Source organism: Odocoileus virginianus, chromosome 18 (assembly GCF_023699985.2).
Source record: "Odocoileus virginianus isolate 20LAN1187 ecotype Illinois chromosome 18, Ovbor_1.2, whole genome shotgun sequence".
Lineage (NCBI taxonomy): Eukaryota > Metazoa > Chordata > Mammalia > Artiodactyla > Cervidae > Odocoileus > Odocoileus virginianus.
This window is the reverse complement of record NC_069691.1, coordinates 26,521,265-26,547,969: the sequence shown is the minus strand read 5'-3', so window position 1 is coordinate 26,547,969 and position 26,705 is coordinate 26,521,265. Positions and strand designations below refer to the sequence as shown.

Below are 26,705 nucleotides of genomic sequence, written 5' to 3'. Positions count from 1 at the left end.
CTCTCCAAATATATTCTCCAAATCTATGAGGCCTGAGCTATCTTTTTGTTTTGTTTTTTCCAGGATGAAGACCCAACTCTTGTATCAAAGTGAGAGTTTTAGATGAGGAGTGAGATTTCCATAAGAAGCTTTTTATACCAATATTCAGAGACTCGAGGAACATAAGACAGTACAAACACTATGAAATCATCAAGAATATACGAGGCAGTAAACACAGTAGTGGTGAAACAAGCAGTACTCCAAAAGCAAACACACACACACAACAGCAGAGCAATGAAAACTTGGCTTTGCTTAGTGAAAGTGCCAAGAAATGCAACTGCCCTGAATGTCACAGACATAGAGAAAGCTGATGGCCTTTTGGGCCTTCAGGCAGATTGCACTGAAGGAGTTTAAAGGAAACTGCAGTGCATGCTAATGCCATACAGAGCAAGCCACCAAGTGGGAAGTCCTCCCAAGGCGGTATGATTTCCTGTGGAAAATAACAGCTTTTAAACACCTGCATTTTCAGTTTATTCCATGAAAAGAGCTATTAAATATCAAGCAAATCAAAGTGAGTCTTATAGGTGATTACATGCATATTTTTTGAAACCCGGTAATCAAAATATAATGAATGATTTTGATTAATGAAATGGTTAAAGGGTCTCTCCTCAAAAGAAAATGAGATATAGAAACATGATTGTGGACCAGAAAGCCATTGAAATGAGTGTTAAATTTGCTGTGTCTTCTTTATATGCAAAGAGAGAAACATTTTCCCAAGACAGAGGTTTAGGTTCTGAAATGTGAGGTTATACTGGTTAACAAGATTTGCTGTGTTGTCACTTTTTCTGACTTGTATCCAGGATATTGAGTATAGTCCCCTTTGTTATACATTAAGACTTTTTTGTTTACCCATTCTGAATGTAATAGTTAGAATCTATCAATCCCATAATGGAAAACAATTATAAAAAATGATGTGTGTACACGTATACCTGAGACACTTTTCTATACAGCGGAGATTGACACAACATTGTAAATCAGGTCTACTTCAATTTAAAACAAAACAAAACAAAACAGAGTTGTACCCAAATTGTTGGCTGGTGTTCAAAAGGAAAAGTATCTTCCAGAATTGGCATAAAGACCAATAGTTATTTAGACCATTCATATACTGGGAACTACTATTTCAATTTATATTCCAAGGGAAGTGACATTTTGCTAGGAGATGTTAGCATCAGGAAACTTAAATAATTTTGAAGAAAATGTTGTTACATGTGTGGAATCTCCAAAATAATGCCTCGTGGAAATATTGCATTTGTTTCATTTGTTTTGTGATACCAATTACTTCAAAAGACTGCTAATAAATAACAAATTAATCTGAAATAGAGACCAGTCTTCCCAACTACCCACATGGAATTGGTCTTGATGGATTGCCCTTAATCTCTTAATCACTGACAAATACTTTCTTCCCCAAAATTTCAGGGAAAATCACCTCCTTATTCATTGCTTTGTACCTTGATTGGATTTTGAAATCCTCCTACCTGTGCCCTTTGGTCCTTCCTTGGTAGATATTTGAGACTTGCCTTGAGCACAATAATCTGTAAATTCTTTAAAAGACTGTTTCCTCTCAGGCCCTGGGCAACTCAAATGTATCAGACCAAAAATTTGATTTTATTTGTGGTGAAAATCCTAGAGTACTACAACAAAAATCAAATGGTCTAGTGGTGCAAGCAAACAGCATAGGCCTTCTCTTAGGGAAAGAAAAAAGAAAAAACCCTAATGGAGTTCTTGCTTCAAGCATGAAAAGTAAAGTCATCTGACCGTGATAAAGCTGCATGGTATTTTAGGTTTTTTTGTCAAAGATCAAACTTTTATAGGGCTGGTGGCCAAGGACAGAAAGCAGCCATGGGTCTATTGACTAATGCTATGCAACTCTGCACCAGTTACCTTGGATTAGAGTTGTGTTCTCAGGCAATAAATATGTGCAAACTGGAAATAATGATTTTCTGGATCCCTGCAAAGCAAAAATCCAAGTCATCGCAGAATATAGGCAGAGGAATTCATTTGAAAATTTACAGAGACACTGCAGCATTCTAGGGACAGCACATTATTGTATATATTTAGGAACATCATTTTATACCTAATTGGATTTCTCTGGTTCTTAATTAAATGTTACGATTCAAGTCAGCTATTGACTACATAAACTCTAAGTAATTGTGAAGCTATAATTTCAGTTTTAGCATTCTGTTTTAATATGTAAGACATTGGTCTAGACCATGAAAAAGCAGATCAAGCTTTTTGTCTCCTGTTTTTTTGTGAACTAAATGCTTAATGTATTTGAAGCTCATTTCTTATAAGACAGAGGATGTTCTAGGGAATAATGCAACCATACCTATTCTGAGCTGCTTGGAGTCAGGCTTATAGAATTCCTGATGACTGTATATTTTTTTATTATTATCATTAACCACAACCCTATGACTAAAGTGAATTTGAACTCGCTGGGGAAAAAATGTACAGATATAAAAGATAAATACATTGCATCCCCTCTTAAGAGACAAGAGAGAACAGGAAGGTCATATATGAAGGTATACATGTACACACACACACACACACACACACACATACATTATATGCTATAATCACAGTTCCAGTTCATTTCGGAAGTCAGCTGGGCTTTGGACTATCTAATATTCAAATTCAGCAAGAATTTATTTTACAGTTAATTATGGTTCAAGTATGCTGCTGGGCACAGAAGTGATAAGTTAATACAGTGTGATCCTGCCTCCTGGAAGGCTCACAATAGTCAGCAATAAATATTTAAACAGTTCACTGTTCTACAAGGCAGATTTAAATAAAAACCACTTGAAATATAAGGAATTTTTAACAGAAACAAAAAGAGAGGACTAATTCTGATAAAGATGAGCAGCAGACAAAGAAAACTTCAAAAAAGTAATGTCTTTTAAGATATACATTGAAGCCTGAAAAAGATCTTACTAAGTGAAAAGTAGAGGAAGGACATTCACTGCAAGCTGAAAAACATCCCCAGAGAAATATCCAGAAACCTTATGAAGTTTTAGGGATAGATGTGGTGTGTTTTTATTATCATTGCTATTAACAGAAAGCATGTTTTAATTGTAAGACTGGCTAATGCTGGATCTTTTTGAACTTTTCAAGTTGAGGACGATTCAATGGAAGGTAGAGATTCTGAGTTTTTGAAGTACTGCTGCCTGTGATAGATATTATTGGCAGTCTGATTTTCTCTCAACTAGATGGCATGGCTAGATTGCAAGAAATATAGATTAGTTTCCATCCACCTTCACACATCAGATTCAATATCTGAAAATTATGGCACTTTGTTGACACACACAACGAAAAGAAGATTGCAAATGAGACATGAGTTTGTTTGGATTCTTAAGAATTGCAATTCTGAAGACACAAAGGGTAAAACTTAAAGAGTGTTGCAGGGAGGAGAAAGAGTCAGGGGTTGCTAAAAGCAAAAGCTAGCTTCAAGGTTGTTAAAGTTGCCAGGTGAGAATGTGATTCACTCTGATTCAAATCAGGAAGTATTTGTGCTTAAGGAATTACATGTTATTTTTGGGTAGTGGTCCAATATGTACCTTGAGTTTCTGGCAGATATTCTAGGTGTCTTTGTTAGGACACAATAAGTGGTCAAGAGGTCAGATTCTGTGAATAAGCCAAAGTTCCTCAGGGGTTCCTGGTTCCAGTTTAGAGAGCTCTCTTAGCGACACTGACTCCATTTTTATTTTTCTTCCACTCCTATCAGACCACAATTTGTCAAGTGTTATATATTTATAATCGAGTGTGATGGGATTTGGAAGCACCTTGGCATATGAAATATTTTTAACTAAAGGAATGTCAGAAATGGCAGGTGAAGGAAGACTGTGGCCTCCCGCTTTGCCCTTGAAGCAGGCCATGGGAACCGCTTGTGAGAGATGGGCTCCCTGTAACCTGGAGGAAAGGAGAATCTTTATCTCTGAAGATAGAGGTAGGCCAGTAGGAATCCAAATGAACAGGCTTTGCTCAGTTTCTGCCGGTTTACCATCCTTAGCTCCTACTCTTTTATCCTATCACATTTTTTCTATGACTTTCCATTCTTCACTAAGCCTAATATAAAAGAGTTAAGGTCAAACTGTTTCTTTAGGTCTTCATTTCCTTATGAAGGCGCCAGTGTCATAAAAATGTCTATTAAACAAATGTGTATGTATTTCTCTTGTTAACTAACTCAGTTTATAGGACCTTAGCTACAGAACATAGTAGAGTAGTAGGAAAACTAAACTTTTCCTCTCCAACACGTGCACATGACATACACTTGTTTGACGTTAGAATTAATCTTTTTTTTAAGTATGCAGTATTCTGCCAATTCAAAGACATGAGAACTAAGACTGAAGGACACCAAAATATTTGTCAAAGTTCACTCAACTGGTTAGTGAAAGATCTAGATTTGGATCTAAATCCCCCAAGTTCCTGCTTTTTTTTTTTTTTTTTTTTTTTGCTACTTACTATTCAGGAAGAAAAGTAATTGTCCCTCTACTCTTCTGGATTCTTGGCTGAAACTTTCTATAATAAAATATTAACAGGAGAAAAACAAGCAGAAGTTTAATGATACATATTCCTTCTGTATACATGGGAGATACCCAGGAAAACTAACTTCTGAGAGGTCCAAGCTACCACCTTAGCCATTATCTCCAGCTGGAGACAACAGAAAATGTTATGGGATAGAGGAGCTTCTGCGGGAGGTTTCCGGGCAAAGCACAGTAAAAAAAGGGTAAGGTTGTTATGGAACTTTAAGTTTTTGTTTTGCCTTTTTCTTGTTTCGTTTTACAGATTTTAGATATTTTAGTTTTGTCTTCTCCACTGGTAAGAGCTTCTAGAGAATGTCTTCCTCCACTTCATGGTAGAGAGAAGGAGACTTCTCTTTTAATTGTAAATACCCCTTACAAAAGGATAACTTCTGCTTGATTTTCAAAGTTATCCTTGGATGTCTCTTAAAAATAACCAGCCTGAAATAATCCTTATGCCAGAGACATACTTTTGAGTGGCAAACTCTGCTTCCAATGCTACTGTACTATACTAGTCCTTCCTCTTCAGTAGATGCTTTGAAGACAATTAAACCCAGTTTGGTATTGGTGACTATTAAATGGAATACATTTCTTAAGAGAAATGATGATATGTATTTTTTTCTGCTATTGACAAGTTCAGTTTTATAACTTGAGTGCTTTTGTCAGTATGAATTGGTTGAAAAACTTTGACAGAAGTGGAACAATTGATATTTGTTGAATTTACACAATTCTTCTTTTTAGACCTTGACCTTATTATGTACAACAATATACTAGGGCACTCACTTTGTTACAACTGTTTTTGCATGGTATATTCCTGCTGTTCATTTAGCAGACTTTATCTGCCCTTCAGAAAGCCTGCCAGTCATATTCATTTAGTTCCTACACTAAAATTTCAAGATACTCCTTGGAATTACAGGTGGCACAGTAAAGAGCCTGCCTGTCAATGCAGGAGACAGATCCCTGGGTTGGGGATATCCCCTGGAGGAGAAAATGACAACCCACTCGAGTATTCCTACCTGATGAACCCAATAGGTAGAGGAGCCTGGCAGGTTTTAGTCCACAGGTTTGCAAAGTATTGGACACGACTAAAGCGACTTAGCATGCATGCACTATTTGCACACTTTTTTCTTAACATAGTCATTCTTAAGAAAATATAATGTTTAAATGCTGCCTACAAAAAAGATACATTATTTCATTGTTTTCATTCCATATTCTCTAAGAATTAACTTATTAAATGAGGTAGATTGAAAACAGATTTGTGGCTAGGATTTGAGGCAGAAAAATAGGCATTTTGAAATGAGCTGACTCAGAAATCCCAAGATTAAATGTGTTTAACCATACTTAACTTTAAGAGAGCTTAAGTGGACTAAATGTCAGGGGGTATATATTTATATTTATATATATGTATATATTTATATTTTTATATATATATGTATATATATACACACACACACACACACACACACACACACATACATATAAAGACTTTGAAATGAGAAAAAGGAAAAAATACCATCTTGAGTAGGGTAACTTTCCCTAAGTGATTGTGGCTAATTTATAACCTGATATAGAAAACTGGCAGTAAGAAACCAAAAATAATAAAAATGATACATAGAAGAGCAAATGGATTGTGCCTGGTGGGGGAATACAGTTGATTATTGACCAGTGGATAGAGTGCTCATACATCTTCTGTATATTTATTTTATCATTTGTTATTTCTTAGGTATGTGTAGCTATTTGAATTCTTTTTTGAACTGATTATAACATTTTACCTCTCAATGAGTTAAGTAAATAACATGATTATTTAAACTTATATGATATGAGTCCTCATTTTACCTTTTTTTTTCCCAAAAACTATTTTAGCACTATAAGTCAGTGGTTCCAAATTCTGGTGTGCTTTACAATCCCCTGGAGGGCTTGTTAAGACTAAGATCACTGGGACTCATTTTTAGAATTTCTGAATCAGTATTCCTGGGTGGGGCCTGATGATTTGCATTTCTGGCAAGTGCAGGTGATATTGATGCCTCTTTGGCCCAGAAGCTGTACTGTCAGAAGCACTGGTATAAAACGTAGTCACCAAGATGATGATTACAATTCCCTGAAACATTTATTTTATCTAACAGAAAGATACTCATTCTAAAACCTAATCTGCAGCCCTAAACTATTTTCAGCTCCCTATGTGAAAAGAATGTTTCTAGTCCTTTCATTTTTTTTTCACCCTATGGCTGGATAAATCAGCCTCTTAAATCTCCTGATTTAGGCATTAGGAATAGTGGCAGCTTCTATTAAATGATGTGATGGGGGATAGGAAGGTATCTTGGAAGACAATATAAGATTCACTCTAGACCAATTATGTAGTTAATTACTCTAGCGTGTGAATTTAGCCTTCAGAGCAATCTCATTTGGGCCGAGGAAAAAAGCTACTACAGACAATTATGGGAAGTGTGTGATGTTAGAAAGGGGAAGACAGAGCTATTGTTGGAGGAAGAGTATAAATGCTAAGCAGTGTAATCTGAAATAAACATAAGTGGAATTGTGTTTTCCCTGAGCTGTAGTCTTCATTGCATAATAAGTTCTTTCCATTCTAATTTTTATGATTCATTTGCTCACTGGGACAAGTTATCTATTTTTCTTCTTTTCCCTTTCCTGTTGCAGGATATGCATTATCCTTCCCTATTGTGGCTATAGAATTCAATATTCATTTTCGTTGTCAGACTGGAGGGTCGCAAAGGAGAGTAATTTAAATGAGCAAACATCTTTTTTCCCATTTAAATCAAAAGGAAAGCCTGATACCCATGGGTGAACATCATATACCTGACCTAGTTGTGGCTGTTGTTTTCCTTTTTATGTTCTCACAGTCCATAAAAAAAGAAAAAGAGTAAAAGTAAGCCTTGTCATTGGTATGCTGATAATAGGAAAAATACAAGCAGAATTTTCAAATACTTGGAGGTGGCTTTTTAAAAAGGCTATTGTGAACCTATAAAACATACGGTAAATTAAATCTGATTTGCATGCAATTTGTCATTTATTGAGAGGTTGGTGGCAATTAAGAAAGTGCAGTTTGTTCTTTAAAACTATTTCTCTTTTATGTACATTAAAAAAAATTCATCAACACATTTCTGTTAGTCATGAGATAACAATGGTGCACTCTAGTGGACAAACTGAACACTTGAAATTATGCATTAAATTTTGGTAAGGATTTATATAATTTTATAGACATAAGCTGATCTGTATTTAATTCAAATAGAAACTCAGTAATGGCACTAGAACTGTGGAGAAGACATTACATCATTTTAGGCAAAGAGAATTTGTGGATGGGACAATGTCTTAGAGTCAATCTCAGTGTTAGAAACGAGGTTTCTTTTCCCTTTATCCTTTCTTTCCTCCTGTGACCTCCTTCTTTTATTTTTTTAACCAATAAATCTTCAGTTCAACATTATAAAGAAAATATAAAATTGAGACTTGAAACCTGAGTCATCTTTAACTGGTTGATACTCAACACTAATATTATAAGGAGTAAAAATATTTATGCACTAATGTGAATGTAATGGTATTTTGAAATTAAGATTTTTACCTCTGTTATCCTAAAACTATCTAGAAGTGATGCTTGCCTTTATGTGAATTTTCTAAAGCAATTTTTATATTATCTATAATCTTTAAAAATATCCACAAGTGAAGTTTAGTGGGTTTTTTTTTAATTTCTAAACTACTCTCCTAGAGTGTTGTAACAGATAAGGTGTATTTTATGTTTAGAATACTTATAAATTATACATAATTTGAGAAACAGCAATTTATTTATCCAATTTTATATACATAACTAAAATTTTAGTAAAGAAATAGAGAAGAAAAGACAAAGGTATAATCTGGTTAAATACTATACAGTCCATGGAATTCTCCAGGCCAGAATACTGGAGTGGGTAGCCTTTCCTTTCTCCAGGGGATCTTCCCAACCCAGGAATTGAAGCCAGGTCTCCCACATTGCTCGGGGGATTCTTTACCAACTGAGCTATCAAAGAAGCCCTAAATACTAAGCACCTAAACTCTAATGCAAAGTGAGTCCATACTTTGATGAATAAAGCTTTTTTCTCTTGAACTTTTATCAGTTAAGGGAGTTATCTAGTAAGAGGTTATCAATTAAGAAGTCATCCAAGAAACAAACTGCACCCTAAGTGACTTTGCAAATTATTTTAAGGTATGGTTAGCACTAGTGGCTGCCCTGTTATGATGGAACAGCCCAAAAACTGGGTGCAGTTGTAACTGTGTCTCCAGGAGCACAAGGAGTGTTTCTGTCAAATGTACTGGAGGTTTGTATGCAGTTCCTTGAGCAGAAGCCCCATGAACATTCTTCAACATGGAAATTGTAAATGTGGGCAGGCGGCTGAACATAAGTGTGTGAAGAACACTTCTAATCCAATTCCCTATTCCAGTCTGGCTCTCATGAGACTCAGCTGGCCCTAAAATAACCTTAAATTTGAACTTACTGCCTCATAACAATACATATGCAAGATAAATGAGGCTAGAGGAGTTACCTCTACTCCTTGGCTCTCATTCACTTCAAGAATTGTGCTAAATTCAGCTGCTGCTGCTGTTGCTAAGTCACTTCAGTCGTGTCCGACTCTGTGCGACCCCATAGGCGGCAGCCCACCAGGCTCCCCTGTCCCTGGGATTCTCCCGGCAAGAACACTGCAGTGGGTTGCCATTTCCTTCTCCAATGCATGAAAGTGAAAAGTGAAAGTGAAGTCGCTCAGTTGTGTCCGATTCTTAGCGACCCCATGGTCTGCAGCCTACCAGGCTCCTCCGTCCATGGGATTTTCCAGGCAAGAGCACTGGAGTGGGTTGCAATTGCCTTCTCCAGTTAAATTCAACTAAGCAAGTACAAACCTGTTCAAAGTAAATGAATTTTATTCTGTTTTATTCTATTTTATTTTTATTAATTTTTGCCTTTAAAATTGTCCTATAAGACAGAAGAGGGAACTTCATCCTACTGTGATACAGAGAACCAGATACTGTGCTCGGTACTATGTCAAAGTTCTTTAATTTCAAATAACAGGAAAAAAGAAAAGCAACTGAAACTTACTATATCTAGAACCAAAAGGAGGTGGATACTGGAACAGCTCACAAAGCTAAAGAAAGAGGTACATAACCAGTGTCTGGGAAATACAAGTGTTATGAGTGTGCCGGAATTATCAGTATTATAAATCTGTGTACCTTTTTTGAATGTCCCATTGGAGAACTCAGCATAAGAAAATTTGGTCTCTGGAAAAGTTTTAAATTCCCCAAAGGAAGAATCACATCGGTCCGTATTTGGTCAAACACTAACCCCTTTAGTCAAGTCTTTATGACTGAGGTGACATCAAGATCTATGTTCAGCTTCATGGGAATCACTTAAGAGAATGAACAGGGCTACTGTCTGCAGGAGAGAAAGATGACGAGTAGCCCAACAACTGAATGGTCATTACATTCCAACTCCTGTCTTCTTTTTTTTTATTTTATTTTTAGTTCTACCAATTTATTGCTACCAACCCATCTCCCTCCACCCTCGTGCACAGATGCTCAGTCAGGTAATCCCATGGACTTCAGCCCGCCAGACTCCTTTGTCCATGGATTTTTCCAGGCAAGAATACTGGAGTGGGTTGCCGTTTCCTTCTCCACAACTCCTGTCTTCTTAAGTGCTGCACATATACCCATGTACTGAATTTCCAGAGAAGTCTCTTTTTAAAAATGCAGTTATCTTATGCATTAACCAAAACAAATGCACCCTTTCACAAGGAAAGATATATTGAACTCATTCTTACTTTGCATCCTGATCACTAGCATGGAGCAGAGGTATACTTCTTGAGGTCCTGAATTATTCTTCTGCTAGTACTAGAGTTTCTTATAGCTATTCTGCAACTTACAAATGCAACTCTAAATATTTAGGGACTAATTGGTATGAGGATTAATTCTTAAATAGCATTGTCTAGTCCATAGTCCCATAATTATAGTGCAACTCTGCTATGGAGTGTGTATTAGGAGTGTATTATTTTTCTAAAATAGCTTTTGGAGACTTTCCTGACAATCCAGTGGTTAAGACACTGCACTTCTGCAGGGGCATAGGTTCAATGCCTGTGGAGGAAATAAGATCCTGGATGTCACACAGTGTGGCAAAAAAAAAAAAAAAAAATAGGAAAAAGTACCTTTGAGTTAATATTTTCTTTTTTGTTACTCCATGTGGTGCCCCACCCTCATCCCAGAGTTGGGTGTGAGAACAGCAATGGAATATGTAACTTTGCAGAAGCTTTTGATCCTAGATGAAGACACAAACAGGGACAAATGAAGTTGCCTACATTGAGGAGGAAAGATAATTTTTTCCTCTGCTCTTCTAGGTTCTTCTTTTATCATAGAGACCCCCTATGATAAAAGAAAAACTATCAAGAGAAAAACAAACAGAAGTTTAATAACCTGGATACCTCCTGTATACATGGAGGATATCCAAGAAAACTGAGTAATTCCTTGAAATGGCCCAAGCTAGCACCTTAAATGCCATCTCCAGCTAAACATAAAAGAAGGTGTTGGGGGCTGGGGAAGCCAGTTATGGAAGGTTATCAGGAAAGACATTTTAAACCAACGTATGATTATTACACAGATTAAGTCTTGCCTTCACCACTGATTCCTAGAGATTTAGTCAGTCATCCTCTTCTTCTTGGTATAAAAAAGGGGAAACTCTTACAAATGAAAACTTTCCTTATCAGTGTACATGCCCTTACAAAAGGGTAACTGTTACTTATCTTTAGAACTTTTCCTGTGCATGCTGTTTCTTAAAAAATAATTCAAGATAATCCTTACACCAAAGCATCATATTTGAGGATGGCAAATTTTATTTCCCTTCACCTGCAACAATGCCTAGTCTCCTAATAAGACTGGATACCTTTAACTTTGATTTACTGTGGATGGAAATTTGAACACTCAATGAGAGTTAGCAAAAGTCCATTTTGTTAACCTCTGGCATAGACTCTGTGTTAATTATGGGACTCAAAACCCAGACTTGTATAAAATGCATGTGGTGTCTTTGAAAAACAGAAAATGCAAAGGTAAAGGAAAGGCACTGCTATGAATTGAATTCTGTTTTCCAAAGAAGAAATGTTAAAGTTCTAAGCCCAAGTACCTCAAATTTCAAATCTTTGGAAATTGGGTCTTCATGGAGATAATCAAGTTAAAATAAAATTATTAGTGTGGATTCATATCCACTATGACTTTTATCATATAAAAAGGGGAAATTTTGACAAAGAGGGAAACACACAGAGACATAAATAGACACAAAGAGAAGATAAACATCTGTCTACAAGTCAAGAAACACCTGAAGCTACCTACGCAAATCTAAAAGTGAGGCCTGAGACAGCATATTCAGAGCCAATGTGGGCCTGCCTATGTGTGACTTGGGTTCTGACCTCCAGAACAATGGGACAATAAGCTTCTATTGTTTTTAGCTATCCACGTATGGTTTCACTACGGCAACCCTAGAAAACCAATACCGGTAGAATCTGTGTATCTTATGATCAAGATTCTGGTACTATTTCCCTACAACGCTTTTATTTCTGTCTCCTTTGGTATATCAGCTTTGAATTTAGGCTAGCTATATCATGTTCACAGAATGATGTTAGCAAGGTTTCAGCTTTGTGTGTGTGTGTACTCAGAAAGGCAAGAAGAAGGGAAAACTTCAATTATGGAAAACCAGTTGCTTGATTTTATAATAGAGCACAGCCATTCATAGCCCTTAGCACAACGCTGTTGGTGCTTCCCCTTACCCCACCCCACCCAGTTACCAGGCAACAGTTACCACAGGGCCATTAATGGTCCTGCTCAATCACTGGGCGGTGCCACAGTGGGCCCCTCCCCCAAGCGACCACTGTTAAGGAGTGACCTTGGTGATGCTATTTGACCAACAGTCAGCAGAATGGTGGTCCTCAGGCGCAGAGTGAGGTAAGTGGAGGATCCCGGCCTTCTCCCCAGCGGCCCTCCAGCTCACCCGGCTTCGGGCCAGTCGGGAGCAGAGGGGCCCAGGGAACAGGCTGGAGCTGTGCCCTGCAGGGCTCCAGATTCTTTGCCAAGGCTGCCCACTGGCCGGACCCAGGCCTTGAGGCAGCGGTGAACCTATCGCTGCCCCCACAACCTAATGGCAGCGGCCATCTGCCTGGAAGCCGACTGTGAGAACAGCCCCACCATTTGGGCGGCCTGAGGAGCCTGAGAGCCAATTGCTTCCTGGGTGCCTGGCTCCCTCAGCAATGACAGCTCGACAGGTTCCGGGGACTTGGCCCCAAGAAAGCCTCCAGCTGAGGTCTGCCTCTTCAGCCAGGACTTGGACCTTGGAGGGGGAGAGCTGAGCCTTGGGAACTTTCCTTTCCTTATCAGAATAGAGAATAATGTTTGTTTCATAGAGATTTATAGAAACATGGTTACTTGACCATAGACTGCCGTGCAAAGGTGCTTCAGTTGTGTCCGACTGTGTGTGACGCTATGGACTGTAGCCTGCCAGGTTCCTCTGTCCATGTAATTCTCCAGGAAAGAATACTGGAGTGGATTGCCATTCCCTTCTCCAGGGGATCTTCCAGACCCAGGAATTGAAACCAGTGTGTTTTATGTCTAAGCTGCATTGGCAGGTGGGTTCTTTACCACTAGCGCCACCTGGGAAGTCCAACCTAACTATAACCTGATCTCAAGAACACAGGCTCTGACACCAAGAAGTGTGCAACTAACCACGCCCCTCCCCCATCTTTAATAGGAAAAGGCTTAGCTGGGAGCTTTTGAGGAGTTTGGGGTTTTTAAGGCATGGAGACCCACCTCCTTGCATCTCTGTTCCAAACTCAGACACTTTGGTATTATTTGGCCTCACTATGCATCTGGCACTAGACTTGTATTTTGGTAACAATTTGTCATGTGCTATTTTTTGGCCAGTAACAATGGCTGGGCTTCCCTTGTGGCTCAGCTGGTAAAGAATCCACCTGCAATGTGGGAGATCTGGGTTCAATCCATGGGTTGGGAAGATCCCCTGGAGAAAGGAAAGGCTACCCACTCCAGTATTCTGGCCTGGAGAATTCCATGGACTATATAATCCATGGAGTAGCAAAAAGTCGAACACGACTGAGTGACTTTCATTTTCACTTTCTTTTAGATGCTAGGTTTTGATTGAATTAAGCTGCAGTTCCTATACCAGTAACTGTCAAATGGGGCAGACATGGAGGCATCACTATGCATATCTATTCTAATCAGAATCTGCCTCTGCAGTTAGAAGCAATATCCTCAATTCCATGAGTTTTATGGGGAGTGAGATCTACTGGAAAGATCCAGTTTCTTCTGAAACAGAATGATTTCATGGTACTCACTGGATCCTCCTTTTTTAACCATGGTAAGCACTGAAATAGCTGGAGGCCAAGACTAAAGGCCTCTTCTAAAGTGGAGGTCTTTTGGTAACCTCTCAGTTGTGGTTGATGTTTAGTTGCTAAAGTGCAAGAAAGTGAAAGTTGCTCAGTTGTTTCCAACTCTTTGCAACCCCATGGACTATACAGTCTATTGAATTCTCCAGGCCAGAATACTGGAGTGGGTAGCCTTTCCCTTCACCAGGGGATCTTCCCAATCCACAGATGGAACCCAGGTCTCCCACATTGCAGGGGCATTCTTTACCAGCTGAGCCGCAAGGGAAGTCCAAGAATACCGGAGTTGGTAGCCTCTCCCTTCTCCAGCAGATTTTCCTGACCCAGGAATCGAACCGGGGTCTCCTGCATTGCAGGAGGATTCTTTACCAACTGAGCTATCAGGGAAGCCCTTAGTCACTAAGTTGTGTTCAGTTCTTTGGTGCCCCATGAACTGTAGCCCTCCAGAGCCCTCTGTCCATGGGATTTCCCAGGCAAGAATAATGGAGTGAATTGCCATTTCCTTCTCCAGGGGTTCTTTCTGACCCAGGGATTGAACTCCAATCTCCTACATGGGCAGGATAAAATGGTTGATGGCATGATGAGATGAGAATGAGATGGCTGGATGGTGCCACCAACTCAATGGACATGAGTTTGAGTAAACTCCAGGAATTGGTGATAGACAGGGAGTCGGACATAACTGAACGACTGAACTGAACTGCATGGACAGGCAGATTCTTTACCACTGAGCCACCAGACAAATCATTCCTAGGATGTCTTACGGTGCTTCACAGGAGATGCAGGTTTGATCCCTGAGTCAAGAAGACCTCCTGGAGAATCCCATGAACAGAGGAGCCTGGCAGGCTACAGTTGATAGAATGGCAGAGTCAGACACGACTGCAGCGACTTAGCATGTAGGGTGTCTTATAAAAGGTTCTGTTAGTTTATTGTTAATATACTTTTTCTACCAATCCTACAGTCTTGTCTTCTAAAAGTTCCTGCCAAATCTTTGCCATTACCCAGGAGTCAATGGAGATCCTAAGCTCAGACCACATCTCATTCCGAGTAAATGGAACGTAAGATATATTTTTGTGAATGTTGTCCTTTGAGAGGTCCAATCCACAAGAGATACTGTGATTGTTTGAGAGTTCACTTGAGCTGACATAAAATAGCTAATGATGTCGCTAAGGCCTTGCTTTATTTCCGTTCTTTGGTTGGCTTTTCACCTCTTCAACCTCTTGGTAACTATTTTCTGTATTACATGTCCTCTATGGAAGTGTGTGTCATACCCCCCGTATTTCTGAGTGACCCCAGCCTGATATAGTATTGTCGCAGTATTGATCACTTCTGTAGGCAATATTTGATATTACTGTAAATATACAGGGTTTTTTTTTTTTAATATTTAGTGTACAGTCCTCTTGATCTTCCAGATCTGATTTATAACCACAGCATCTAGGAAATAAAGAGACTAAATTCAAGAAAATTTAAGAGATTCCCCAAGGAAATATATTTGGAGATAGAAAAGGAGCTAGGAACCTCCTCTCCTGATTTCCTGTTTAGAGTCTTTTTATTTCTACATTACCTTATATTTTATAAATATTATATTTCTGCTTATTCTTACAATTTTCCATGTGATACAAATTCACCTATTTTTATAACCAGAAATAATAATCCCAAAGTGAATACCTAGGCAAAATTTTCAAGGTTCAACAATTTATAAATTTTAAGACAGACTGTAAGGTGCTGCTTCAGTGCACTAGATAATACTCACGTGACTTGAAAGAGTTAATTCAGCCTGCAAAAGAGCTTAATTTATTCCCAGGACATTGCCCATACAGAGGGAGAATATGGCTCATTAAATCCTTTTCAAAGACTCCCAGTAGAGAGCTGTGTTTTTGGATCAATATTATGTTCCTATGGACTTAACAGAATCATAACTACTCTTGGGAGGAGGCTGGGTTTTTCTTCTGGATGTGGAAGTCTTTGCTAAGATGGGTGTTGAAACTGCAGTTACTCATAGTTCTGTTTAAAAAGCAAACTGACTTAGTATTTAAGAAAAAAAGACTAAGAATTAGGTAATTCTTTATTCAATAGTTTCTTTTTCTAGCAGCTTATAAAAGAGGTTTCCTTTCTGTAGGTATTTTTGTTGACATTCTGCATCTGCAGCCTTGAGCTAGTCTTGTCCTCTAAGGAGAACAGTCTTGTGCTCTTGAACAGTGTACTTCAGGACATATTCACAAGAAGTACTTCTCAGAGGTCACAAACAGCAGCATAAGAGTAATTGTGCTTCATTAGTTGTTTCTTTCCCAAAGGACATATATATGCTGTGGCATCCAATTAATATTGATGGCACACTCTATGATGTTGGACAATCAGATACAATCCCAGAAGTTCCTGCATTTAAATCCTGCTCCACCACTTACTAGATTTGTAGCCTCAGAAATGTTACTTAAAGTCTCCAAGTCCCAGTTTTATCATCTGTATACTGGGGTAAAAATAGTACCTCTCTCTTTAGAACTTAAATAAGAAGACTAATTAAATGAAAGAGTATATGTGAAAGGTCTGATATTAGTAAATATTCCATTAATATTAGCTATAATTATTGTACCTTTATTTATAAACACCTCAAATATTTTGAAGTAAGCAAGTATAAGTTTATTGGTATAGTTTCCAAATATCGATATGCAATTCTTGTATATCTTATAGATCTCCAAATTCACATGAGCAGAAATATGAAGACACATGAGATCTCTCTGCTGGCTTCTGATGAATATCTATTCAAGTTATAGAGATTATAGATATATTATAGATATTACCTATAGATTATTAAATACAACATCATTTATATGGTTACTATATATCTATCAAATATTTTCCTCCCAGAGATAGCTATTGTAGATTTTCTGTTATAGTTCTCATGAATAGTTTCAAATGGAGTAGGCTGGGGACAGAATTTAGTAAACAGAATTTAGTAAACTTTATTAAAGATTTAATCACATTTAAGTTATTTTTAGCTGTATGAAATTTGTCCAAGGAGAGTATGAAGGCAGAAATAAGAACACACCATTCTACCATGTATTCTGAACATTCTATTCAGTTCATAAAATATAATGGTAAAATGTGTAAATCAGCCTATGGAGACTAAAAGATATGAGATACCTAAAAACCTCAATGAACAATACTAAAAAGTAATCACAATAAGAAGAAGGAAATGAAAAGTTGCCACTGCTCAATTGCTATTCATTTAAAAGATAGTTGTTTCTAGATAGAATCAATGATCTATACAAATATAGATATACACAAACATATGGATACTCACTCTTTGAGAACATCCATATTCATATCCTCCTTTAATTACAATATACTATATTCAACAAGAAACATTCAAGCATCTGACCAAATGTCTCATGATTTCCCCCTCACTTCTGAAAATCACCATGAGAAATGAAAGGCAAACAACTAAGGGCTAAACAAAAGATGATGGCAGAAATAAAATGGTGGGTTGCCTTGATTTCTCACTTGTACAGTTAAAACATGACATGTCAAACACCTTTTAAGTCCTTTTATATATTTGAAAGTTGATGCAGCTCTCTTTATTAACACATCATTGATCTTAAGCATACATAAATCAATCAAGTTTCATATAATATCTTTACATTTTGCTTACATAATCATCTTAAGAGTCATATGATGTTAGTTTTATCTATTTTCCTCACGAGAAAATTTGTTAATATACTATGTACTTTCACTCATTAAGCACATTATGCACATTTTACCTTGGTGTGAAATTTAGATAGTTATGTAGACGTTATCCATAAAATATTGTTAAAATATAAAGTAAAGTATACTGTTCATGGTGAGTGTCATAATTTACAATTTTTGTTTCCCCACATAGTAATTGGTACATAGTAAAAGCTACATATATTTGTTAGAGGAATAGGAGTGAGGTAAAAGGGAGAGGAAGGATAAGTAGATGGATGGATTTGGAAGAAAGAAAAAATTTGAAGGCACAAAGGAAGTTTGTGGTATTTGAGTGGGGAAAAATATAGACTTGAGTGAGAAATATTTGTGTTACAGCTTGGATCTTCTTTTCTGTGACCTTAACTTTAGTTTTCACACCTGTGGCGGGGGGTGGGGGAGAATGGGGATGATAATAACCATTTCATTTTGTTTTGAGAATTAAATCCAAAAATGTGTGAAAAATGCCCACTTTCACAATACCTGAAATATTATAGGCGTTCCATAAATGTCAGTTTCTTCTCTTTTGCATAGCTTGGCCTGATTTTACCTTACAGGCAGGTTCCTCAGTATTTTCAACTTACAGTTGAACAGATGATTTGAAGGTGGGAAATGACACCATTCCAACTCTTAGCACATCTCCCTTCTGTGCTGCTGCTTTTGGGAGTTTGCTGCTAAGCAAGTGCCTTTTTTAACCTCACTCTGAGTGAGCTCATTTTTAAAGAAACTTTCCTCCTTGTGCGTACTTTAATCCTGATAGAGGAACTATTGATTTGTATGGCTGAGTAGAGCAGCCCCTGAGGCCTGTGAAAATGCTATTGGAAGATGCATTGCAATGGAAATCATCAGAAGGAAGTCTAAGTAATTAACCAAGGAAAATCGGTGATAACAGTGGTATAACTTTAAGTTATATATGAATTACATAATTTAAATATTGTTGCCATTCTTTATTTGAATACAAAGATAATTAAAACACAATTATGTTTCATAGGAGAGTAGGATAGCTGGCAGTGGAAAGGCAAAGCAGTGCTTCTTGATATAGGAAAAGAAAGATTGATAAGGTCACTAACAAGATAGAGAAAAAAAATCACATCATGACTAAAAACAGGAAGATATGGATTAAAATGTTTTAACTGGGAGAGGGCTCACAGTGGGAGATGAATAAGTACTGGTTAATGTGTCTAATACTCTCAGGGAATAGTAGAGAACAGTAATTACCAAATTATAAGTAAGCTATGTTTACCTAAAACAGAATTTTCTGCATCAAAATTTTGTAGATTCTTCTCTTTTTCTTCTCTTACATACAAAATGAACCCTGTGCTTAAAAATAAAAATGACTTCATTCTATACTTATGGAGAATAATATACTAGGTACACAGTTTTCAGTGGCTTCTGCATCTTTTTTCTTTTTTATGTGGGTGTCAAATCTGCTGTGAGAATATAAAAACTTTTATTATGCCTGAGATACATTTATCATAGCATGAGATAATAGATGATTTTCATCAATTTAAAATGTTTTAATATTTATGAAAAATAGGCTTTACATATGCATACCCTGGTCCACTGGAGGAGGAAATGACAACCCACTCAAATATTCTTGCCTCAAGAAACTCATGAAGAGTATAAAAAGGCAAAAAGATATGACACTGGAAGATGAAACCCTCTTCCAGTTAGAAGGTTTCCAATAAACTAGACAAGAGCAGAGGGCAATTACTAATAGCTCCAGAAAGAATGAAATGGTTGGGCCATAGCAGAAGTAACACTCAGTCATGGATGTGTCTGGTGGTGAAAGTAAAGTCTGATGCTGTAAACAACATTATTGCATTGGAACCTAGACTGTTAGGTCCATGAATCAAGGTACACTGGATGGGGTTAAGCAGGAGATGGCCAGATTCAACACTGACATCTTAGGAATCTGTCAACTAAAAGGGATGAGAATGGGCAAATTTAATTTGGATTGCCATTATATCTACTACTGTGGGCAAGAATCCCTTAGAAGAACTGGAGTAGCCCTCATGATCAAAAAGAGTCCCAAATGCAGTACTTGAGTGCACCCTCAAAAATGAAAGAATGACCTTGGTCCATTACCAAGGCAACCATTCAACATTACAGGAATCCAACTCTATGCCCCAAACACTAATGACAAAGAAGCTAAAGTTGAATGGTTCTATGAAGACCTACAAGACCTTCTAGAACTAACACCAAAAAAAAAAAAAAAAAAAGTCCCTTTCATCAGTAGGAAACTGGAATGCAAAAGTAGGAAGTCACGAGATACCTGGAGTAACAAGCAAGTTTGACCTTGGAGGACAAAATGAAGCAGGGCAAAGGATAACAGAATTTTGCCAAGAGAAAACAGTGTCATAGCAAATAACCTCTTGCAACAACACAAGAGATGGCTCTACATGTGGACATCACCAGACGGTGAATACCAAAATCAGATTAATTATGTTCTTTGTAGCCCAAGATGAAGAAGCTGTATACAGTTAGTAGAAACAAGACCTGGAGCTGACTGTGGCTCAGATCATGAGTTTCTTATTGGAAAATTCAGGTTTAAATTGAAGAAAGTAGGGAAAACCACTAGGCCATTCAGATATGACCTAAATCAAATCCCTTATGATTATACAGTGTAAGTGACAAATAGATTCAAGGGATTAAATCTGATAGAGTGCCTGAAGAACTAGGGACAGAAGTTCATAATACTGTATAGGAGGCAGTGACTAAAACCATCCCTAAGAAAAAGAAATGCAAAAAGGCAAAATGGTTGTCTGAGAAGGTCTTACAAATAGCTGAGAAAAGAAAAGTGAAAGGCAAAGAAGAAAGGGAAGGATATACACAACTGAATGCAAAGTTCCAGAGAATACCAAGGAGAGATAAGAAGCCCTTCTTAAATTAACAATGTAAAGAAATTGAGGAAAAAAAGAATGGGAAAGACTAGAGACCTCTTCAAGAAAATTGGAGATACCAAAGGGATATTTCTTGAAACGATAGGCACAATAAAGGACAGAAATGGTAAGGACCTAACAGAAGTAGATGATATTAAGAATGCATGGCAAGAATACACAGAAAAACTACACAAAAAAGGTCTTAGTGACCCAGATAGCAACAATGGTGTGGTCATTCACCAAGAGCTGGACATCCTGGAGTATGAACTCAAAGGTGCCTTAGGCAGCATTATTACAAACAAAGCCTAGTGGAGATGACATAATTCCAGCTGAGCTGGATCCTAAAAGATCCTAAAAGATGATGCTGTTAAAGCACTGAACTCATTATGTCAACAAATATGGAAAACTCAGCAATGGCCACAGGACTGGAAAAGATCTGTTTTCATTCCAATTCCAAAGAAAGGCAATGCCAAAAAATGTTCCAACTACTGTACAGTTGTGCTCATTCCACAGGCTAGTAAAGTTATGCTCAAAATCCTTCAAGCTAGGCTTCAACAGTATGTGAAACAAGATTTTCCAGAGGCACAAGCTGGGTTTAGAAAAGGCAGAGGAATCAGAGATCAAATTGCCAATTTCATTGGATCATAGAAGAAGCAAGAAAGTTCCGTAAAAAGCATCTACTTCTGCTTCACTGACTACGCTAAAGCCTTTGACTCTGTGGATCACAAGAAACTGTGGAAAATTCTTAAAGGAATGGGAACACCAGATCATCTCACCTGCCTCCTGAGAATCCTGTATTCAGGTCAAGAAGCAACAATTAGAACCTGACTGGTTCAAAATTGGGATAGGAGTACGACAAGGCTATATGTCACCCTGCTTATTTAACTTGAATTCTGAGTACATCATGAAAAATTCTTAGGGATGAATCACTAGCTGGAATCAAAATTGCGAGGAAAATTGTCTAACAACATCAGATATGCAGATGATTCCACTCTAATGGCAGAATGTGAAGAAGAACTAAAGAGTCTCTTGATGAGAATAAGAGAGGGCAGTGAAAAGCTGGTTTAAAACTCAACATTCAAAAACTAAGACCATTGCATCCAGCCCCATCATTTTATGGAAAATAGAAGGGGGAAAGTATAAGCAGTGACAGATTTTATTATCTTGAGATCCAAACTCATTGTGCATGGTGACTGCAGCCATGAGATTAAAAGATGGTTACTCCTTGAAAGGAAAGCTATGACAAACCTAGACAGCATATTAAAAAGCAGAGACATCACTTGGCCAACAAGAGTCCATATAGTCAGTGTGTGGATTTTCCAGTAGTCATGTACAGATGTGAGAGCTGGACCATACAGAAAGCTGAACACCAAATAATTAATGCTTTCAAACTGTGGTGCTGGAGGAGATTCTTGAGATTCCCTTGGACTATAAGGAGAATGAACTAGTCAATTCTAAAGGAAATCAACCTTGAGCATTCATTGAAAGGACCGTTGCTGAAATTGAAACTTCAATACGTTGGACACCTGATGGGAAGAGCCAACTTACTGGAGAAGACCCTGATGCTGGGAAACATTGAAGGCAAAAAGGGAAGGAGGTGGCAGAGGATGAGCTAGTTAGATAGCATCACTGACCCAATGGACATGAATTTGAGCAAACTCAGGGAGACAGCTGAGGACAGAAGAGCTGGCATGCTGCCATCTATGGGATCACAAAGAGTTGGACAGGACTTAGCGACTGAACAACAGCAATGCTTACCCTTTTCATAAAGTTGAAACAGGAAAGTGATTCAACATTTGACTTTATGTACATTTCTAACAAATCATAGTTAAATAGAGTATAATGAACCACAACTCCTAAAATATCAGGCAGGATATTTTAATTTTAAGACTGAAAAGCAAAGTTTACTAATAATGTGAGGATATGCATTTGAGAGAATTCTGTAGAAAATTTTTAAATGGTTTTGTTAGGTAATAATTTTTTGAAGACATACTTTTACTTATTCCAAAGAGTTCTCTAAGGTTTTCCAGGTTTATTATACCAAACCAACTTCATTTTTACATTGACATTAATGAGTTCTAATTCAGTGGGCATTTACTTGGAACCTGTCATTCCAGGTTCCTGAAATAAGGAGTAAACTCAACAGATAAAGTCTTGGTTTTCACAGAACATACAATCTGATGTAAATAAATACATGAAAAAGTGCTATAATAAGATTATGAGAAGCATAAAAAGAAGTTACTTGAATTTGAGATAGGTCATGCTACCTTAAGATGAATCTTGAGTAATTGGTTCACTCAGAAGTGTTTGTTGGGACTTGCCTGGTGGTCCAGTAGTTAAAACTTTGCTTTCTAATGCAGGGGATGGGGGTATAATACCTGGTTAGGAAGCTAAGATCCCACATGTCTCATGGCTAAAAAACCGGAAGGTAAAACAGAAGCAATATTGTAACAAATTCAAGAAAAACTTAAAAATCCCCACACACACATATGCCTACACACACAAATAAAAAAATTTTAAAAAAAGAGCCTTTGTCAGGGGTAAGCATTTTGCTACTTTATGTACTGAGAGTTGGCCTACAAGCCTTTCTAGTCCTCTATAGTGGAGTTGGTACTTGGGTGTTTACAAATACTACTGCTATGAACACTACATAAAACATATTTAAAATAAAACCTACCCTACTTAATATATAATGTTATTCCTTATTAAAAGTATTTGAGACCCACGTGTAATTGCTGAAAATTACCATAGGAAAATTCAGAGTATCCCTCACATGGTGTAGAGTAACTTCACTTCTCTTGAGAAGATTTCCTTCATAACTCTTGACTATGAACACTGACCCAAAAGCTTTGGCAGCATTGCGTCACTTGGTATAAAAAAAGGGAACCTGACTTAAAGTGGAAAAAGGAACAGATGGCAGTGTGTTCTACGCACGCGTGAATTTTTTTTTCCAGAGAAGCTGCTGCTTTTAATCCAGTTCAGTATGTTCTAAGAGAGCTACTATTTCTGAAAGCATTGAACATGCAGGGCCAAAGTTTCTAAGTATGGACCCACAGTGGCAGGAAGGAAATGAGGTATATGTTAAAAGTATTGCAAAAATGAGGGGGCTGCAGGAGATTGCCGCACAGATGCATTCCAGCTCCCACCCGCTTTGCCTCTGTCTTCCTCAGAGGCCACGTGGAAGAGGTACCAGAACCTGTGACAGCTTGAAACTGACATCATTGCTTTTTCTTCTGAGGCTTTGCTTTTCCCTTTTTACTTTTGCCACTTCCATCTGATACATTTGAACCTTCTTTCCAGCAACCTCCTCATTGCCCCATTCAAGGGCTGCAGCTCTCTCCTGCCCTTGAACTAATCTAGTGTCAGACTTGCTCCCTACTAACTCAGATGGCTTCCGGTTCTAGTGTAATTCGAGGCATCCTAATGCCAAGTAATCATCCCATCACCACCTTTGGGTTGTTCTTTCTGCTTATTCAACTTGACTTAAAAATTAGATCTATTTTGGAGGCTTACCATTTAAGGTACACATGGTTGGCATTTTAATGTAAGAAACACCTGGAAATTACTTTTAGGGGGTGGGAGGGATTAACTGTCACTATTTGTTACCTTGGTGCCAAGGAGCTGTGAGCTAAGAGGGTTAAATATAAGAATCAAAGGTTATGGGAAACTCTCGCTTTTGTAAATGCTAATAGTTTTTTTTTTTTTTTCCCATTTATTTTTATTAGTTGGAGGCTAATTACTTTACATCATTACAGTAGTTTTTGTCATACATTGAAATGAATTAGCCATGGATTTACATCCTACCTTTCCAAAGATTTTTTTCCTCCTCTAGCTTTCAGAGTAGTTATAAGTAAGAAGAGTATTTTATGAAGTTAGAATATAAAAGATGAGACTTGATCAATGGTGAAATCAGGGTTCAAGATATGCAATGAAACTGGAAGCCAAAATGAAGCAGTGAATGTACAGATGAAAAGATAGCTGGAATCAATCCAAATGGCAAGGGTGAGACCAAAAGCACAGTTTGAAGATTATTTAAGAAGCCAGAAGCCAAAGTATACGCATAAGTAAAAGCCCATGGATATAAACTAGATTTAAAAATCAATAAGCAGACCCAAGGTACTGAAGGTTAGAGAATCTTGAGCACTTGTTGACCAAGAGATGAACAGATTGTAATAATTTAAGAAGCCAAGGTCAGCAAGTTAGTGCAAAGAACACAGAGCAGGTGAGGGCTGAGGTTAAGGAAAGCAACACAACACAGCAGAAGGTCGAGAAAGTAGTAGACCCCAGCTGTTAGAAAACATGGCGATGGAAATGTGGCCAACTGTCTCACCTAGGGTACCTTTTATGGGTTTCCTACTTGTAGCAAGAAATTGACAGATATGGTCAAGAGCAGAGCAAACATGCAAACTGTAGGCAGCCAATGCTTTGTGTTAGGAAACTAGGAAGTCTACTCAGTTGTAATAGGAACTACTTGAAATGAGGATTACTTGGCAATTCTGTTGGGAAGAGGTGCAAAAATAAATAAGATTAGATAAGTAGTGAGAAGGAGCTAACAGTACTGATTTAGGAGTTTTACCTAGATTGCTTGCAACAATTTTGAGAAATTGGATAGTAATATATATATTTTTTAATTGCAGTCTAATTGCTTTACAATGCTGCATTAGTTTCTGCAACAAGTGAATCGGCTATATATATACATATATTGAACTCATTGGAAAAGACACTGATGCTGGGAAAGATTGAAGACAAAAGGAGAAGAGGATGGCAGAGGATGAGATGATTAGGTAGCATCCCTGACTCAATGCACATGAATTTGAGCAAACTCCGGGGGATATTGAAGAACAAGTAAGCCTGGTGTATTGCAGTCCATGGCGTCACAAAGAGTCAGAAATGACTTAGCAACTGAACAACAACATGTCTGCATATATCCCCTGCCTCTTAGACCTCTTTCCCACACCCCTTATCGCAGCCATGTAGGTCATCACAGAGCTCCTGACTGAGTGCTATACTGCACATGCACAGTAATCCTTGAGAGGTGAAGTAACTATTTCTTTATAAAATTAAATGAATAGCCTATGACCAACCAACTGATGGATCAAGTATTCGCATCCAAATACAAGTTGACTATGTAGGAATAAAACTCAAATTTTCAGTGGTATCCTATTTTGCATATGGTGGTGTGACACATGAAGAGTGAAATTCCAGTGTTTTCATACTTATGGAGTCAAAACAAGATTTTGGCAGGGCTGTAAATGTTGGAGCCTCAATGGTGGAAAAAAATTACGTGGGTAGTGTTAAAAGTCCAGAGATGCCGAACTACGCAAATAAGCATATTTTCTTTGGCTGCAATTTATGCACCTGGTTTGCTCTGAAGAATTTTATCTTTCCAAATTAATACACTAAATTAATAATAATAATGCATATCTAACAATCAATACATGAAATTAATAAGCTAATGAATAATAGTACTGAATATACAACAATCACTGCATGTGTAGTAAATGGTGAAAGTGAAAGTGAAAATCGTTTAGTCATGTCCGACTCTTTGCAACCCCGTGGACTATAGAGTCCATGGAATTCTTCAGGCCAGAATACTAGAGTGGGTAGCCTTTCCCTTCTTCAGGGTTTCTTCCCAACCCAGGGATCGAACCCAAGTCTCCCATGTTGCAGGTGGATTCTTTACCAGCCGAGCCACAAGGGATGCCCCGTATACTGAAATTTTTACAGGAGTAATCTTGTATGCATGTGTGTGTGCTCAGTTAATAATTTGTGTCCCATCCTTTGTGACCCCGTGTACTGTAACCTGCCAGGTTCCTCTGTCAAATGGATTTTCCCAGAGAGAATACTGGAATGGGTTGCTATTTCCTTCTCCAGGCGATCTTCCCAACCCAGAGATCAAACACACATCTTATGCATCTCTGGCATTGGCAGGTGAATTCTTTACCACTGAACCACCTGGGAAGCCACGCAATCTTACTTTGTGTGTGTGTGTGTGTGTGTGTATATACACACACACATGCATGCTGCTGCTGTGGCTAAGTTGCGTCAGTCGTGTCCAACTCTGTGTGACCCCATAGACGGCAGCCCACTAGGCTCCTCTGTCCCTGGGATTCTACAGGCAAGAGCACTGGAGTGGGTTGCCATTT

The 26,705-nt window shown here is 37.9% G+C and overlaps 1 protein-coding gene and 1 long non-coding RNA gene across 39 annotated transcripts in view; both read left to right on the top strand.

Moving 5' to 3' along the window:
• Positions 1-26,705, top strand: part of PTPRD (protein tyrosine phosphatase receptor type D) — a 2,322,816-nt gene that overhangs the window by 580,352 nt on the left and 1,715,759 nt on the right. The gene's annotated exons all lie outside the window — the stretch shown is intronic.
• Positions 12,419-17,977, top strand: LOC139039423 (uncharacterized). Its single transcript, XR_011492688.1, has 3 exons — positions 12,419-12,512; positions 14,919-15,015; positions 16,646-17,977. It is a non-coding gene; the product is annotated as an uncharacterized lncRNA (long non-coding RNA).